Source organism: Columba livia, chromosome 2, assembly GCF_036013475.1.
Source record: "Columba livia isolate bColLiv1 breed racing homer chromosome 2, bColLiv1.pat.W.v2, whole genome shotgun sequence".
Taxonomy (NCBI): domain Eukaryota; kingdom Metazoa; phylum Chordata; class Aves; order Columbiformes; family Columbidae; genus Columba; species Columba livia.
The window spans coordinates 51,691,524-51,707,640 of NC_088603.1; the positions used below are offsets into that span (position 1 = coordinate 51,691,524).

At 38.5% G+C, this 16,117-nt stretch overlaps 1 protein-coding gene across 1 annotated transcript in view; it reads right to left on the reverse strand.

Moving 5' to 3' along the window:
* Nucleotides 1–16,117, reverse strand: part of STAC (SH3 and cysteine rich domain) — a 75,744-nt gene that overhangs the window by 58,925 nt on the left and 702 nt on the right. The window lies entirely within an intron of this gene.

Here is a 16,117-nt window from a genome sequence, read left to right on the forward strand (position 1 = left end):
CTCCATTATGTTCAGAACTGTCTACTTAGTCTTATGCCATAAAAATAGTAAATTCTGCGTTAGATATTCTGCAATTGTGACTTACCCTGAGTTCGTATTACCTCCCCTGCCAAATATTTTTTCATATTAACTTCAAAACACTCACTGTCACTTAAACAGTCTACAATAGTTTGTGAAAAGGAGGTACTATCAGCAACATAAGTACAATGATACTTGCATTCATGTCACATTCAGAAAAATTTAAGACATTTCTATCAAAATCCAAGTAAAATCCCACCTGACATATTTAATAAAATTATCTATTGAGCCAAAACTCTCAAATTGTGCATCTAAAAGAATGTTTGTTGCTGTGTTTTTGAATAGCCCTTGTATGTGTGTGTGTGTGTATTCCTCTTTTTTCTCTTAATCAAGCTGTATTAGAAAGAGTATTCTGAAACGAGAAGACTGCATATCAGAATTCTCTTCCTGAGACATCTAGCTTCTGTTAGTATTTCTTCAAACTATATAACTGGTTTGATTCAAGTCAAGTTTGGGGAAAATGCTTGTGATATCATTCAATCATAGTCTGCTTCTGGTAGAGAGGAAAGACAATGAAAGTTTTCAAACTTGGAGCATTTCAAGCTAACAACTCACAAGATCTTTCAGAGGAGCTTTACTGTAGCTTTCCAAAGTTTATCATGAAAATGAGATTAACAGTCTCAAAGTAAGATTTGCTGGGTTCATTGTGCTGAGCTCAATGATTGTCAAATCTTCCTCCTCCGTGGACATGTGCATAAAGCAAAACACATGACAAATCAAACTAGGCAACACTTCATCCATGACCAAAGCCTGTTGCTTGTTTCATGTTGGGGTTGGAAAATGTTTTGTCCCTTTGATTTCATCTCCTGCCTCACCTAGCAAAAGAAGGGCTGGTCCTCTCAGGAGCAGCGTGAAAGACTACAAATCCGGGATTTATATCCAGGATTATATTCTCCCTGCTGCTAAACAGCTGTTCCAACGTGGGTGGCACCATCTCTGGGAAATCTTTTATAATTCTTATGAAGGTGGCTGGTGGAATAACCACCTGCAAAACTCTGTGTGGCCCCTACCTCTATTTCATGGTCTGGCAACTGAATTGTCTCCAGTCTTTTCTCCTGAAACCTCACAAAGAAAGCAATCGATGGGTAGGAATAGTACTTTAATTTCTTAAAATCCTCTTGTACTTTCAACTTCAAGACGGCTATGTGGTTACAACACCTTGTTTCATACTTTGGGTTTTACCTGAGGCATCTGGTTGCTAAGCAGCCTGTCATCTCCATACTTTGCCCCCATTGGGATGAGGCGCATGTGTGGTTATCTTCTACCTCTTGACATAGAAGGAATTTGGACTCTTATCTCTCAGGTCCCTTCTGTGAATCTCACATTTTACTGCCCTCTTTGGATATCTCTTTTTCATTTCAGCTTCTAAATGGAACAGTGATTTCCCTTTGGTAACTCCCGATTTAGTAATTTACTGATCTTCACTGTGATGGAAGTGGCAAAATGAAATTTGAAGATTAAGAGTCTGTATTTCAGAGTAACAAATCCAGGCAGTCCTGCTGAGGTGAAAGAAGCTACACTGGTATCTATCTGTTATGAGTCTTCAAGAATAATAATAATAACAAGGCCTGAGTTTTGCTTCTTTTCTTCTCATGAATAATTTGCAGTGAATGTGATTGCAAATGTAAGATTAATCATCTCTGATTGTATCTCATGTCTGTCCATCTATGAAATGTGAATAATTATTTTCCACTACTGATCCTGGGAGAAATTAAAGCTCAATACGACCCCCTTGGACCTTTTTTTAAAAAACAAACAAACAAATAAACAACCAATCAACCATAAAAACCAGTGTTCTCCTAAAAAGTACTGGTCTGCTTATAGCAATATTTCAAAAAATTTATTTTACTCATTTGTTTTTGCTCCTTTTTTTTTTGCTTCTTGTTTTATTAACAGAGCTTTTTAATGATACTTTAAATGGTAGTGTGTCTCTTGGCTTCAATATGGAAATACATCTGGCAGGGAGGCAAATACTAACCAAGGGCAAATTAACATCAGCACCAGATCCCACATACTGTATAATCACATTTGTACCATCTTAAAACAAAAAGGAAGACTGAGATCTAGTGGGAGTTGTTATAGTTAATATTCTGTCAGTGTTTCCATTCCTACTTCTGGGGTTCCAAACTTAGGCTTCACAAAGAAAACATATAAGTGCTTAGCTCTACAAAGTTTTTGTCAGTGGGCCAAATCCTAAGGTCTTTGCTTACTGCTAACTCCTGCTGACTTCAGCGAGCATGTTTCCTGAGTAAAGGCTTGGGGTTTGGCTGGGTTGTTGTTTTGTTATGAAACTTCTTTTTAAAACTGTTTTACACTGTGCATTGAAGAAAAAGACTTTCTGCTTGCAGCATGAAAAAACACCTGGCCACATTCAGCATCCTGTTACTGGGCTGACTATTCAACTCTTACAATTCCCCTCTCTTTTTTAAAACCATCTCTGTCAATCTCTGCTCCTTCACAACCAAATACAGATAGATCAAGGAGGACGCCTATGTCTCTTACTTCATTTGTCTTTCCTGGACACTTGTTTCAATTTTTACTTGGTGTGAATTAATTCTGCCCAAACTTCTTACCTACCTGCTCTGCTTTAACTCTGAGATTATGTTACCTCATTTTCCAATCAAACAACCAGAACAACAGTGCCAAAATTTGTATTCCATATGGCTTATTGGCTTAAAAAGTACAAGAAGACCCATATGGTCCTGGTGTGGAGCCATGTCACTGCCTTGGCACCGTTGGCCTAGAGCTCTGGATCTGGGGGAAGTGCTGGCAGCACAGGCTGAGGAAAGGTAGTTAATTTCTCTGCGCTCCTCCATGCTTCACCTGAGTCCCTACCAAGTTTCCTCGATCTTGTGTTTCCACTTCTAAAGTCCTACAGCAGCTTCCAGACACATGATAAATGCTCCGCCAATTAAAATTTTTTCCTACCTTGATAATATCTTCCATGTTGTTTGTTCTGCATCCACTTTCTTACTGTTCCCCATGGCAGAGATCTGTTTATTTCCAGAGCCGGTCCAGATGTGGCACATTTTTCATTAAAGCTCTTCTCAAAATGCAACCTGTGGCATGCATTTATCCTGTTTAACACATCTACTCTAGTAATTTTCTACTTTTCAAAAAGTGCTTCCAAATCTTTTTGGGGAAAATTACGTCTGTAGTACCAGTTTCCAAGGAACCTGTTACTAGTACAGAAAGTTTCCATCTCAGTATCATGTTAGTCATGACCAGCAAAAACTGCATTCAATGTCCTACATAAATGTGTAATTTGATTATGATAATTGTCATATATGTGACATACAGTTACTTGACAATTTCTGGATGTGTTTGGAGACCTAAATACTGCTTCAAGTACTTGACAATGTAAATACATGTATTTGGAGATGTTAATTGACAAGAGTTATTATGTAAGAGATTTACCATACATTGTTGACTTTTTGCCTCAGGCTAATCCATTTCTTTAGTGTTTTTCCTAAACCTCCAAGCTGCTGACCATCTTTAGCCAGCTATTGTTTCAAGATCAATCCTTCAAAATAAAACCTATATTTTTATCTTCATCAGCTGCACAACTTTCCTCCTCAAATTACCTCCATCAAAGTTTCAAGATTAAAATGACTGTCTGAACTGCAAAAATATGTTTTTATACTGAGTTGACTTCATGTAAAAAAAATGGTTACATACAGAATACCACAAAAAGGCAGAGAATTTAAGACTATAACTTTCTGAAGAACTAATTCATTTTCTGAATGCTAGAAGAGAATTTTAAGTCCCTCAGAATCCTCTAAAGTTAAACTGTTCCCAATGTAAAATTGCACACAAACATCTCATAATTAAGAAAAAAAGAAGAAAGAAAAAAGCATGCAACACTCTCATGAGGTTGTGCTCACCTAACAAATGAAGCATATCCAAATTTCGTATTTTTCGTGTTGAGAGAGAAAATAGCTCTTGGTATTGACATAAGACACCAACAGATTTAATAGGAGTTACCTGGATAGGAAAGTGAGGGATCTTGAATCAGTGAAATACTGTGATGCTTTGTCTGACAAAAATAATAGCAGTGACTTCAACAGGAGCAGCACACTGCATGGGGCTGCATGACGGATGCAGGCAGGCAGAAGAGCAGGGGAACAGAAGAAGGAAGTGGAAAAGAAAGTCAAGTTAGGACAGAGAAGGTTTCAAAGACTATGAATAGTAATCCTGTGTAAAAGGGGGAATTTCCATGAATTGCCTCACTTTGCCTAGACCATTCAATGTCAGAGTAGGTACAATTCTCAGTATCAGCAGAGCAGTGCTGACTTATAAGGAGTGTGGCATATTACAGCAGAAATCAGAGCTACTGGCCACTGCTGAACTGAAGAGCAAGTGCAGTGCTAAGTTCTGAGATTTATATCCATTTTCTCCTGCCAGCATTTTTTTAATATATACAGTGGTGGCTATGAGTATGATTGTGCTGGAGGGATGATAACTCATGGAAAGGAGATTTTTTTTCCTAGAACTCAGCAGCTGCTAGTAAAGACCAAATTACGTTACCTCTATTGCTACTTGAGGACTATTGTATTTATTACAGTGTGACCTCTATAGTGCCAGAAAAAAAATAGGTTAGATTTCTCTTCTTGTTTAAAAAAGCTGACTTTTTTATTTTATTTTATTTTGTTTAATTTTTACCGGACTGAGTGGCTACTTCTTACAGCCAGCATCCAGTCATCGTTCTTCTCAGAGGGAAACAATACCTAAGATTTTTTGTTTTAAGGCTTGGCTGTAATTTTTTGAACCTCTGTGAAATGTTTATAATTTACCTGCATTCTAACAGGATTCAGGAAGGTGTATCACAGCTGTTGGCATTCATTTTAGCTTTGGTAATCTCTAAGAAATCATTTGTCCAGAGCATTTTTCTTGGATACCTGGCAGGAGCTGCTAGAAAAGCCAGTGCTGCGGAAGGGCAGAATTGCAGCCCAGGGATGTCTGTGAGAGCCTAAGCTGCTGGGGAGACAGGAGCCCAAAAGCCCTTCTCTGGCAGTGCAGTGGAAAAGGGATCCTCTCAGTTACATTGGTCTTCAACTACCTACCCAGTAAGGAGGAGACTTAGAAGATGGGAGGCTAAGAAGAAAGCTTCATTTCTTCTGCATAAGGAATGTTTCCTATTACCTTATTGCCTAGGTTTTAAATTTATGTGTAGTTCCCTGCATGTACCTATAAAGAAAACATGAGGTTACATCAAGAGATAAATAGATATCCACACACAAGGAACAGGCTACGTAATACCAGGCAACATAAGGAAACTGAAATGCAAATTCAGGCATCTCTTTGTGAATAAAGAAAGCACGGCTTGGGTATAGGTGAAAGGGGAAGTGCAAACTGTAGGGTTTGCTTTTTTCCAAGTGTACTTATGGCATGAGTGCCAGCATCCACACACTGTTTATAAAAGGTCCTTCCCCCTAACAGAAGAGCTACCATCCATTTTCTTAACAGGAATCTTTAAACTTGGCTAAGCTTGGAAACCTGCACATTTCTCTTGTAAAGGCAGATCTTGCACTGGCTCACTGTATCAGAGAGCCTGGTCCTGGATTAAAGCATCTGAGCGAGAATAGAAATGGAGAGGAAAGAGAGAAAGAAACATTGAAAGGCAGAGTGCAAGTGGGTGAGCTAGCAAAAAAAGTTAACTGTTCGTCTGGATCTTTACAGCCAGGAGGACAAAGTCCATTTGTCACTACAACTAACTACAGGAGACAGATCTAACTGCTGTGAACCTGCCAAAGACTCCTGTGTGCCCATACTTCATGAAACTAGTACATGATTAATCTTGTACCTACAGTTTAATAGCAGCACTTCACATTTTGCAGCCTGGATAGCCTCACATTTTTCTCTCTTTTTGTCATAGGTGCATAACTTTCCATTATAGGGGTGGCTAGAAAACAGCAGTTCTGCTTAGCAAAAATTTTCAAAGTTTGAATGATTTTGTTCCACATTGCCATAAAAAACAACTGCAGCCTTTCAAAATATCTTTGACAGAGCTGCGGGCAGAAGAGGGAAAAGTCAGACAGACTAACCTGCCAGGGGAACAGACGACTGACCAGATTTTGTAGGCAAGGTTCAAGACCTCGCTCTGACAGATTCACAGTGGTGTTCACCCTACTTAAATTTGGGCTTTTAACTCAGCTGTAGCTGCCTACTATGGTCAGTAGAAAAAGATTTCCCCTCAGAGAAGCTAATTCAGAGCATGTAAGGCAGGTTTTCCTCTAAATCATCTTTGATAAAAGAATTTCAGGCTGTGTTCCATTTACAACACAGGGAGACTGAACTATTAACTTAACCACATAAAGCTCCTCTCTAGGTCTCTAATTAGAGATGAGCCTCTTTAGACTGGAAATTTCACCCACAACCAGGGAAAGCTTCCTGGCAAAAGTTTACACAATCAAGAACACTGAACATTTCCTCAGAAACAGAAGTTTTGACATTAAAAAAACCAAAACACTTGACAAGCACACCTTTTGCTGGAATGTTCATTACCAGAAATGTTTGGCAAACCATTACAAGTCACCTTATGTTTATTTGTAAATAATTAATTAATTAGATAATTTGAATTAAAAGACGATGTATGAACATAAAAGAGAAATGAGCTACACATACTTAAATAATATAAAAGGTATACTGCTGTATCCTTGAGCTAATTGATACTGGTTGACAATTTAACAGTAGGTGCATTTTAAAAAGGTGTGTGGACCTGAATGTCTTAACAACTGGATCCTCAATTTAACTGCACAGAAGTCAGCGGCCCTCTTCCAAGTTTACCATGTTGAATTTTGCCTAGTATATTTTGTTTCTATGTGAGGACAGAGATGCCCAGTCCAAGCCTGTTTCTCACCCTGTGTATGCACAAAGGCAAATGAGGCTGGCTCAAGGTTTTCAGCTCTCTTTTCAATCCCAAGACATGTTCATTTTGAGAATCACTACCACAGCATTTAAACTGGCAAGGAAAATGCTGGCAAATCAATAATGAACAGTGCACCTACCTATGTGATGCTTGAGGAGGTTACTTGTATGCATCATGTTAAAAATCTGACTCTTGGCCAAAAAAAGGTGATGCCTCCCATCTACTATGCATAAGTAATGTTTGTAAAAACCAAATGAAGTTAAATATTGGGGTAATGGAGATGCAAGTCTAAGATTGTATTCAACAGTATTCGCTATAACAACCTGTCAGGTTGAATTTAACTTGAGCTGTGCCTCCATAGCCTACATTTCTTTGTCCTACTCTGATGAATAAGTTAAGATAAAAAAATTCTAAATGCTGATTTTAATAGCTTTGTGAATACCAGTTTACAGTATTTTGCTTTTTTCTGAATTAAACCTAATCATCAGTTACTATAGGTCAGCTGCATTTTCCTTTTTTATTCAGAGCACTAGACTTCTAAAATTGTTAATAAAGCAGTGCATGCGTAGCATTTTAATAAAGCTTTTAAATGGCACTCAGAAATGAAGCATATTATGTCTACAGAAAAGAAAGGCATTCAAGTTGTCACTGTTACTCACCTAAAAGACTCTGTCTGCAATTCCATATTGAACTTGCAGCCTCCTGCGGCTGGGAAACACCTCCCTCTCACAATGGTATTTTTAAGTTTCACCATTGCAGCCACTTCCATTTGATGGTGCTTAGCAAACCACTCCCATCAGTTAAAAACAGGTCAGCTAAGAAAAGCTGACCTGTCAATTGAAAAACTTCTATGAGTGCCTAGCACATTTATGCAAGAGTAAAGATATGAGACTAATTTTTTAAAAGAAATAAGATAATATGCAAAACATCTGTCATATTTAACTGTTGATGGCAAAGACACAAGAAGTCTGCTTTTTGGACATCCATTGTAAATACATTTTGCAGGGTTCCTGAGTTCTATTCCCTGACAAGGAACATATATTTTATCTGTTGGGCTGCCAAATCAAGGGAGTTTCCTTGAGCAGAGGCATATGTCAAAGGAAAACACGGTCAAGTTATTTCAGTCATTCATTCACACATAGATTTCTCATTTTCACAGCTGGTTCTCTTTGCTAATGAACACATAAAGTTTGCTTATGCTTCAGCTAGAATAGATATTCACTTGCCTGGAAAAGGTAGTGCTCATATAACACCAAGTGACCATTTGCCTATGCAACTGGAAGCTGTGCAGGACCAAATAATGAGTCAAGAATATTCAGCTCATGTGCTCACATCTGAAAGATTAGTCCTCTGCCTGACAAAAATGAGCATAAATTTATTAAATATACAATCTTCTCCCTATCAAGAATATACAGCAATGGCTCAGGTAGGCAATAGGAGAAATGCTCATCATGAAAGGAATTACAGTCTTCTATTGGGTGATTATGATTCACTTCAATTTAAATTAAAGAAAGTGTAAAGGAAAAATGAACCTCTAAGCCAAGTTTTGGATTTCAAGAGGATAGCCTTTGATGTGCTATGCTTCCTTGAAGACATTCCAAATCTTCAGCACTCTTGGCTCCCTGTGTTTTAGACCACATCATGCTTTGGAGTATGACACAAAAGGACCCAAGCTAGTGTCTGTCTAAAGGTATGAAAGTCTTAGCAGTGGTCCAGAAAGCAGTACAGCTGTGTAAGCAGGTCACTGTATCTGCTAACGAGTGCTGGCTCTCAGCATGTACTGAGTGCTGATGAGCCCACATGACCACGGGCTGTGAATCAGCCTTGGCCTTTGCTAGCCTGGAGGTACCAGGTTATAGACATGCTTCACTGATAAAGACGATTCATCAGAAATCGTCAGATACTTGGATATGTTTGGATGTGTAAGAGGCATAGAATTTTTGTAATTACTACCCGGAATATGAAATTAAAAGAAATAAAAAGATTCTGTGAACATGTGCTCCTGGCTAACTACATGAAAATGTTGCCTCAAAAAGGAAAGCTGGAATAAGAAAAGAGTCCACAAGAATGGTGGGGATGGGAAAAAAGAGAAAGAAAAAGAGAAAAAAAAACCTGCTATGCAAATAAAACTGGAGGTTTCAAGCAGAGTTCCTTAAGTCTAATTGTCAAGAAAAGCTGAGCGAGTCTTTGCAAAATGTATTTAAGGAAATGTCAATGGATTGATTCAAGCTAGGGAAAGCAAAAGAAAAAAGAGGCTGTGGTACAGTAAGGGTGGGATAAAAGGCTGGCTCAGAACTTAACAAATACTTCTTACTTTCTTCCCAGAACAATGATCCTGGGGCAAAGTAATAGGAATAATAGGAAAGAGGTTGCAGAAATGGATGGTGTGACATTAAAAAAACAGTTCAATGTACTTGCTGAGGTGAAAAGGAGAAAAGAAACCAGTTAAGCTCCCTTATGAATTTTTACTTTGGAAGTCTAGGAACAAGTTTTCTTAACAAGCTTTATCAAGTCAGAAATTATACAAAGTAAAATAGAAGTCTGTTTCAAGAAGTGGGAAAAGTGATTCCAGTAAATACAGATTTGTAGCTCTGACCTCAATAGTACTTGGCAGGAAAAAAAAAAAAAAAGCTAGGTCCCCCTAGACCAGTTATGTTAGATAAGATGAACAATTTTTTAGACAAAGAAAATGTTTTAGGTCAAAGTTGCATTCTGTCTATTTGGACTTCATTAAAATTATTGAGTATGCTACCAATAAGGAATCTATTATCTAAGACTGAAAAGAAAAGAAAAGAAACAATGAAGAAATTTTAAGACAAGTTCAATGTTCAAGACTGTTACTGTTGAAAGAAGTACTAGGTTGAAGGAAGGTCCTTAGGTAGAGCTCTTCAGAGAACAACACTGGCCTGTATTTTTATTTCTGAGTTTGATGCAAAAATTGGGCATGTCATAAGGCCATTCCTCTCTGACATGAAGTTAGAAGAATTGTCAAAACTGAGGACACCTGGGGCTTGAGGAATAAAGTAATGGAAAAGTGATGAAATTCAGCTAAGGAAATGCAAGTTCGTCCACCTGAGACCTGATCCAAACCACTCTAGATAAGGATAAACAAATCTATTCTATCCACTGGAAATGACAAAGAAATAGAACGCTGATTGACCAAGGGGTGAGTAGAAGACACAAACAGGATGCAGTAATGACCTTAAGAAGTATCAGAGACACAGTTTCTGTGAAAGTTAGTGAAGTGTTAGTGATACTGTGGAAGACCTCACGCAGAATACTGTGCACAGATTCAGTCACCCTTTTTCAGGAAAGATAATCCAAACCTGAAAACATGCACATATCTGCTACTGGAATGAGGTGAAGAATGGAGAGTTTATCTAATGTCAGCCTGGCTTGTTTAATCTAGAAAATAAAAGGCTAGGAAGAGATATGAAAGTCTATTCTTACATGATGGAAATCTGCACTGAGAATGGAAAAGAGATGTTTAAGGCAAACCAACATTATCAAAATTACAATGCCACACAAGCTGGCCAGAAATTAACTTATACTGGAATTCGAAGGGGTGAGGAACAGAGGGCATCCCTTAGCCAATAGAGCATCCAGGTGTTGGGAGACATTTTTAAAAGGAGTAGTAGTAAAACCTGAGTTCAACAGGATTACATTATGAAAAAGAATACTGCATAAGGCACTGAAATGGTGTGACTGGACTGTCTTCCAGCTTTGAAAACAGTGTGCTTTGTTTCAGTGAAAATTTGTGCTTTTTAGTAAATCCATTTTTTTAATCACACCAGATTTCAGTCATCTTTAGTCTCTGAAGGGTAATAGGCATTTTCCTCATTTTGGCAAGGTAGAAAGTTTGGATAGAAGAGCATGAACTGATCACATTTCTCTTTTGCCTTAGATTTCTTAATGCACCTAGGAACTGATGTGACATATAAATCAAAATAAAAAAAAAAAAAAACAAAAACACAAAAAACCAGTTTTTTAATTTGAAAAAAACTAAGAAAAAAGGTCAAAATAAATGTAAACGCAATAAGTCTGCTCCAGAAATTATTGATAGGGTAGAATATTACTTGCTTGCTCTTAATGAAATCTTCCTGTACATAATTTAACACTTCATCAAAACATATAAAAATGCTCGAGCTCATTTCTTTCCCTTAGTCTTACCTTCACAGTATATACTCACCATTTTATGCAGAGGCATGGAGGTAAGATTAAGAAGGAAAACTATTTTTTTCTTCCCCTTTCACAGGATCTCTTTTAGGCTGTTTGGTGTTCCTTTGAGACTACAGCAGTAGTTTACATACTGGATATTTATCACTGGTGTGGAGGGTGAAACACTAACTGTACACCATACTCCCTGCCTTTTTAAAATATTAATTGACAAGTAACCATCTATGGAGCCTCATAAAGTATTAAATCTTCAAGCGGGGAAGATGTCTGCTTAACAACATAGCACAAATCCTACATGATTTAAATCCCACACAATCCTATTAAAAATCCAGAGTTTTAAGCTGTTTACGTTAGTTCTGTATCTAATATTAACACCTGGTTTTGAAACCTCATGTAAGCATTATTACTCTATTGGACCAGCAGAACAGGGGAAAGTAAGTTCAATCTCTTTGACCAATGTAGGGATATACATAGATGAAGTTTACATCTTGAACATTAATGCTTAATCATTTTCTTGGCTTGCTGCTTTTCAGCAACTTCCATTTTATATATTACATATCAGGTTTGCTAGTGTTTGAACAATTGTGCTACATCTCCTGAATTGCCATAACTGAATTTGAAGATAATAGTCTGCATTTCCCTGAATACTGGCCACCGGACAGTCAGTGTATGGAAGTGTCAGACTGAGGCTTATTTATTTTGTGAAATAGATAGTCCAGATGCCATATGTATTTGGAGGTCTAGTTTATATTTTCTTTTTTAAAATTTTCTTCATTTTTCAACTAATCAAATTACCTGAGCTGAGTGTAAGCAATTCATTAGGCCAATTTATCTGTAGTTTAGAGGGAAGTTTGAAGCTATCACACCAAAGATGTGTGACTGCAGTACATCATAATTACAGGTGAACTTCATAAAAGCAGATGGAAATGTGCAAAGCTGTGAAAAAACTTTTGACCTTCGCAGGTATCCAAATACCTACAAATCAGTAACTTTTACAGGCAATGGCAAGGACAGGGCTTGATACCTCTTCTGGGGGTGTATGAGAGAGCCTGACAGAGGTTTAACACACTTAAAACGCTGACCAACCCCACTGGTACTAGCTCAAATGTCATAGATGCTCAGGCCCCCCTGAAACTTAAAAATGGTGAGGGAATTTTCTAAGATGGACTTATTGTCTATGAAAACTCCCAGCCATTATTCGCAATAAAGTGATGATAAAGACTTGATTCATATCTAAGTAAATCAGCAGGTGGGCTCTTTCCTCTTCATATAGAAATGTCAGTTAAATGTAAGAAGAACAAAGATAACAGAGTTACGTTCCACCTATGCCAAAACATAAAGAAATATAGCCAAATGTAGGAATCTTTTCTTTAGATACATATCCCCTGAAATTTTAGTTTTCTTTACTAAATTCCAAGGTACCTTTATATGAAACATCAGAAATAGGATCTCTTATTGCTGCCACTAGATTTCTGCTTATATTGCTAAGTAAGTGATTGTACAAGTGTGCAGTGTCTTTAATTGCTACTACCAGGAAGAAATTTTCCCTTAGGATTCATTAGCTAATGACTTCCTCCCTCACTGAGTTATAAATCTATAAAAGCCTTTGGCAAACTGATCATTTGCCTTCTTGGAAGTCAGATGTGATAGACCCAAACAGGTGGGAGCTGTAACCACAAACATACGCATGTAATAGAATTAGCAATTCAATGTATTTCTATGATAACCCCATAAAATTATTCTCTTAATAAACTTTGAGTATCTACTCAAGTCATACTTAGGTGTGAAGAAAAGGTTTCTTTTCAACAGTGAACAGATTAATTTAATAAATTAATGATTAGTTTTGCAGCTTTCCTAACCATTGAAGCTCTAGGGTTTTTAGCACAGTAGCAGTGTCTATAGTGCTACAGGATGGCCCAGTTACAGTGTGTTTTCTACCCTTCAGAGACCAATTTGAAGTTATATTAATGAAACAGTACACCAGAGGTGCTATGTGTAAAGCACTTGAGGACACATAATCCAATACACAATCACATTATATAACAATATATATACTATGCCAGAAGGCAACCATGTACTTAGAACTTTTAAATGGGTTTGCCCTTAGGGCCCAGGAAGTGTGGTGAACTGAAAAGTGTTATTTGAATTTCTTTGTTCTGAGCAGTTGTACTGAACTCCAGGTGTTAAGGTGACCATGATGAGGAGCACATGCATGAGAGTCTAGTTTTTGAGCTTTCAGCATCCACATGTGCACATCTGTAAATATGCTCCTAGTCCATAGGAAAAGGTGGTGAGAGGCTCTAGTGTTTATTAAAGAGTGAGTTGCCTTTCTGTGGCAGGGGTGTGTGACTAACACATGAGAGTCATTCTTCCAAATTTCAGTGACTTGGTAGCAGCCCAAAGTTCTGCCTCTCAAACTCACGCCCGTCGGGAACTGCTGTATCGCCTCTGTGCCACCTTCTGAGTAAAGTCTGGAGCGTGCTGGATAAAACTCTTTCTCTGGACTTTGGTACTACAAGGGACCGTGTGCCACAGTTGCCTATAGTTATACAGGACTGGAAGGAAGCTTGCTACATTAGTTCTACCTTAGTTTTTCAAAATTGTTTTTCTGCTGAAATGTTTTCAAATGCATTTTGAAGGCTGCTATTATCCATGTTGTTTCTGTTCTATATTTGGAATAATAATATTGTTTTGCCACAGAAACAAGTCATTGTGGGGTAATCAGATACTGCACAAACTGTTCTGAAGTAACTGCAGCAGGCATGAACTTGTTAACCTGTGCAACAGAGAGTAACTGAAGAAAGTGTGGCACTCTGTGGATGACAGGATAGCTCCCTCAGCAGGGAACACCTTGACATAGAAGCTTGCCCACAGGCCCTTGGCACACTGATTTATGCCTTTGTCAAAGTCTTTAGCTTTTGAATGATTCCAGTTCTTTTGGAAAACAAAACCAGCACAAACAACATCTTTGTGAAATCACTGAGAATTTTTCCATCCTGCTGTTTACTAGGACCAAGAAATGAAAGCTTATCTCATTACCCTAGCGATCAGAAGGTTATTTTGACTCTATCTACTGAAATGACAATACAGCATGTTTTCTGATCATATTTGCAGTTCTAAAATGTAAATACACAGATTATATGTTTACCAAAAATATCTGTATGCAAGTAATGGCATCAAGTGCACAGACATAGCTTTTGCCTATTCCAGTGTATCACTTCAAATGCTCACAAGACTGGAAAAATTGATGATAATAACATTTGATTATAAACCAGTTTGTGGTCTATTTGTTCTCTGGCCAGATGTGCCTAATTCCTGTTGTCATGCTTGCAAGAGCAGGGGTGCACCAACAGCCAGAAGGAACCCTACGTGCAGCACTTCGCTTTCCCTCAGCTAAGGATTCACGCTGGTCCAGTCATCTTGGGCACAGTGGTCTGTGACCCAGTGGGAAAGTCCCTTGAGCACCGTTGTCATGAAGTGCCTGACCATGTGAAGGGCACCTCGAACTCCACAACCACTTTCCTGGCACTGAGTAAGGACCACAACTGGGAGCACAGGAAACCTGCAGCCCGGCAGACCCTGGGTACAGCCCAGCACACATGAGAGGCTGGTGCTGGGAGCATGGTGAAGACTCCAGTTGCTTTTGGGACCTCACTGGAGGATTAGAGATTCGCACTGGCCAAACATCAATTCAGCAATTCCGTAGAAGTGGTCTTGAGGAGGCTTTAGGTACCAATCAAATGGATCCTTTTAGAACCTGGTGTCAAACCAATAACCCATTTACTTTTCATTTCCCATTAACTGGGAAGACTGCAGCAGTGTCCCAGTAGTGCTGAATATGTATAGTGAATAGTGCGTGCTATTGCTTCTGGGAGAACTCTTTTCTTTTAAAGAGACTGTTTTACATAGGGAATACCTTTGCTGTCCCCCTTGAAGTATAGCATCTAATTAAAAAAAAAAAATCCCAAAGCCCACGTCAGAACTCTTCCCACACAGGCAGATAATTTTGACTCGCTCTCCAGAAACCTAGCTGTTGGTGTGCAATAATGTCTTCGTACATTAGACCCAGACAGCCACTGCTTTTAAACTCAGGCCAGCACAAACCTTCCCTTTCAAGCAGCTGTTTTGCTCATACAGTACCTCCTAAGGCTCTACCCAGCTGCAAGCTCCTAGTGACAAGGACCTCCCTATTTTTACATGTTTACACAGCACATAGTGTCACTACGAAGTTCACAGGAGGATCCATCAGGTACTAGCATGCTATCAATCTTAAGTAATATGGGATCAGTAAGAGCACATTATCCAGGTAAGCTGAAAAGAATATCCATTATGTAAGGTTACTACTTTTCTCCCTTTGCCTCTCTATCTTCCAAGTAACATACTGGGCAGGCAGAAAAAACTTTTCATATGCAAGTTGTTTAAAAATTCAGAGGCCATGCCATTTAAGCTAGAAGTTGGCTTTCAGTAATGTGAATTAAACCACATTTAAACATTAATAAATAAAAGGCTGTGGGAAAAAAACAAACAAACAAGCACACACAAAAAAATCCCAAAGAAACAACCAAAAAAGCCAAAACAACAAACCTTTTCTGGGTGGTGCACACAAAGATTATTGTGCCAAGACTGTCACTTACATCCTGTTTCGACTGCTGGCTCATTAAACAATGAAAGTTCACTAATGGGTCTGCCAGAGAAGGTGAGGCAGGTGAAACACCTCAAGCCCCTGGGCAAAATTCTTTTCTCTGAACCTGTTAGGAAAAACAATCTCTCCAACCATGAACAAAACCCTTTAAGTGATCTGATGATTGGTGTGAAAATAGCTAACATCATCTTCTGACATCAAACCCCTTCCTGAGCCCCACCACTCCCCCAGGCCCTTACTGGAATTAGAAGGAGAAAACACCAGCAAAAATCCCCCAAACCAAACCTCTTGAAAGGCAGATATTTCCCCAGTTCAGACTCCTGAGCTGCTCAGGTGACAGGGAGAATTCAGAA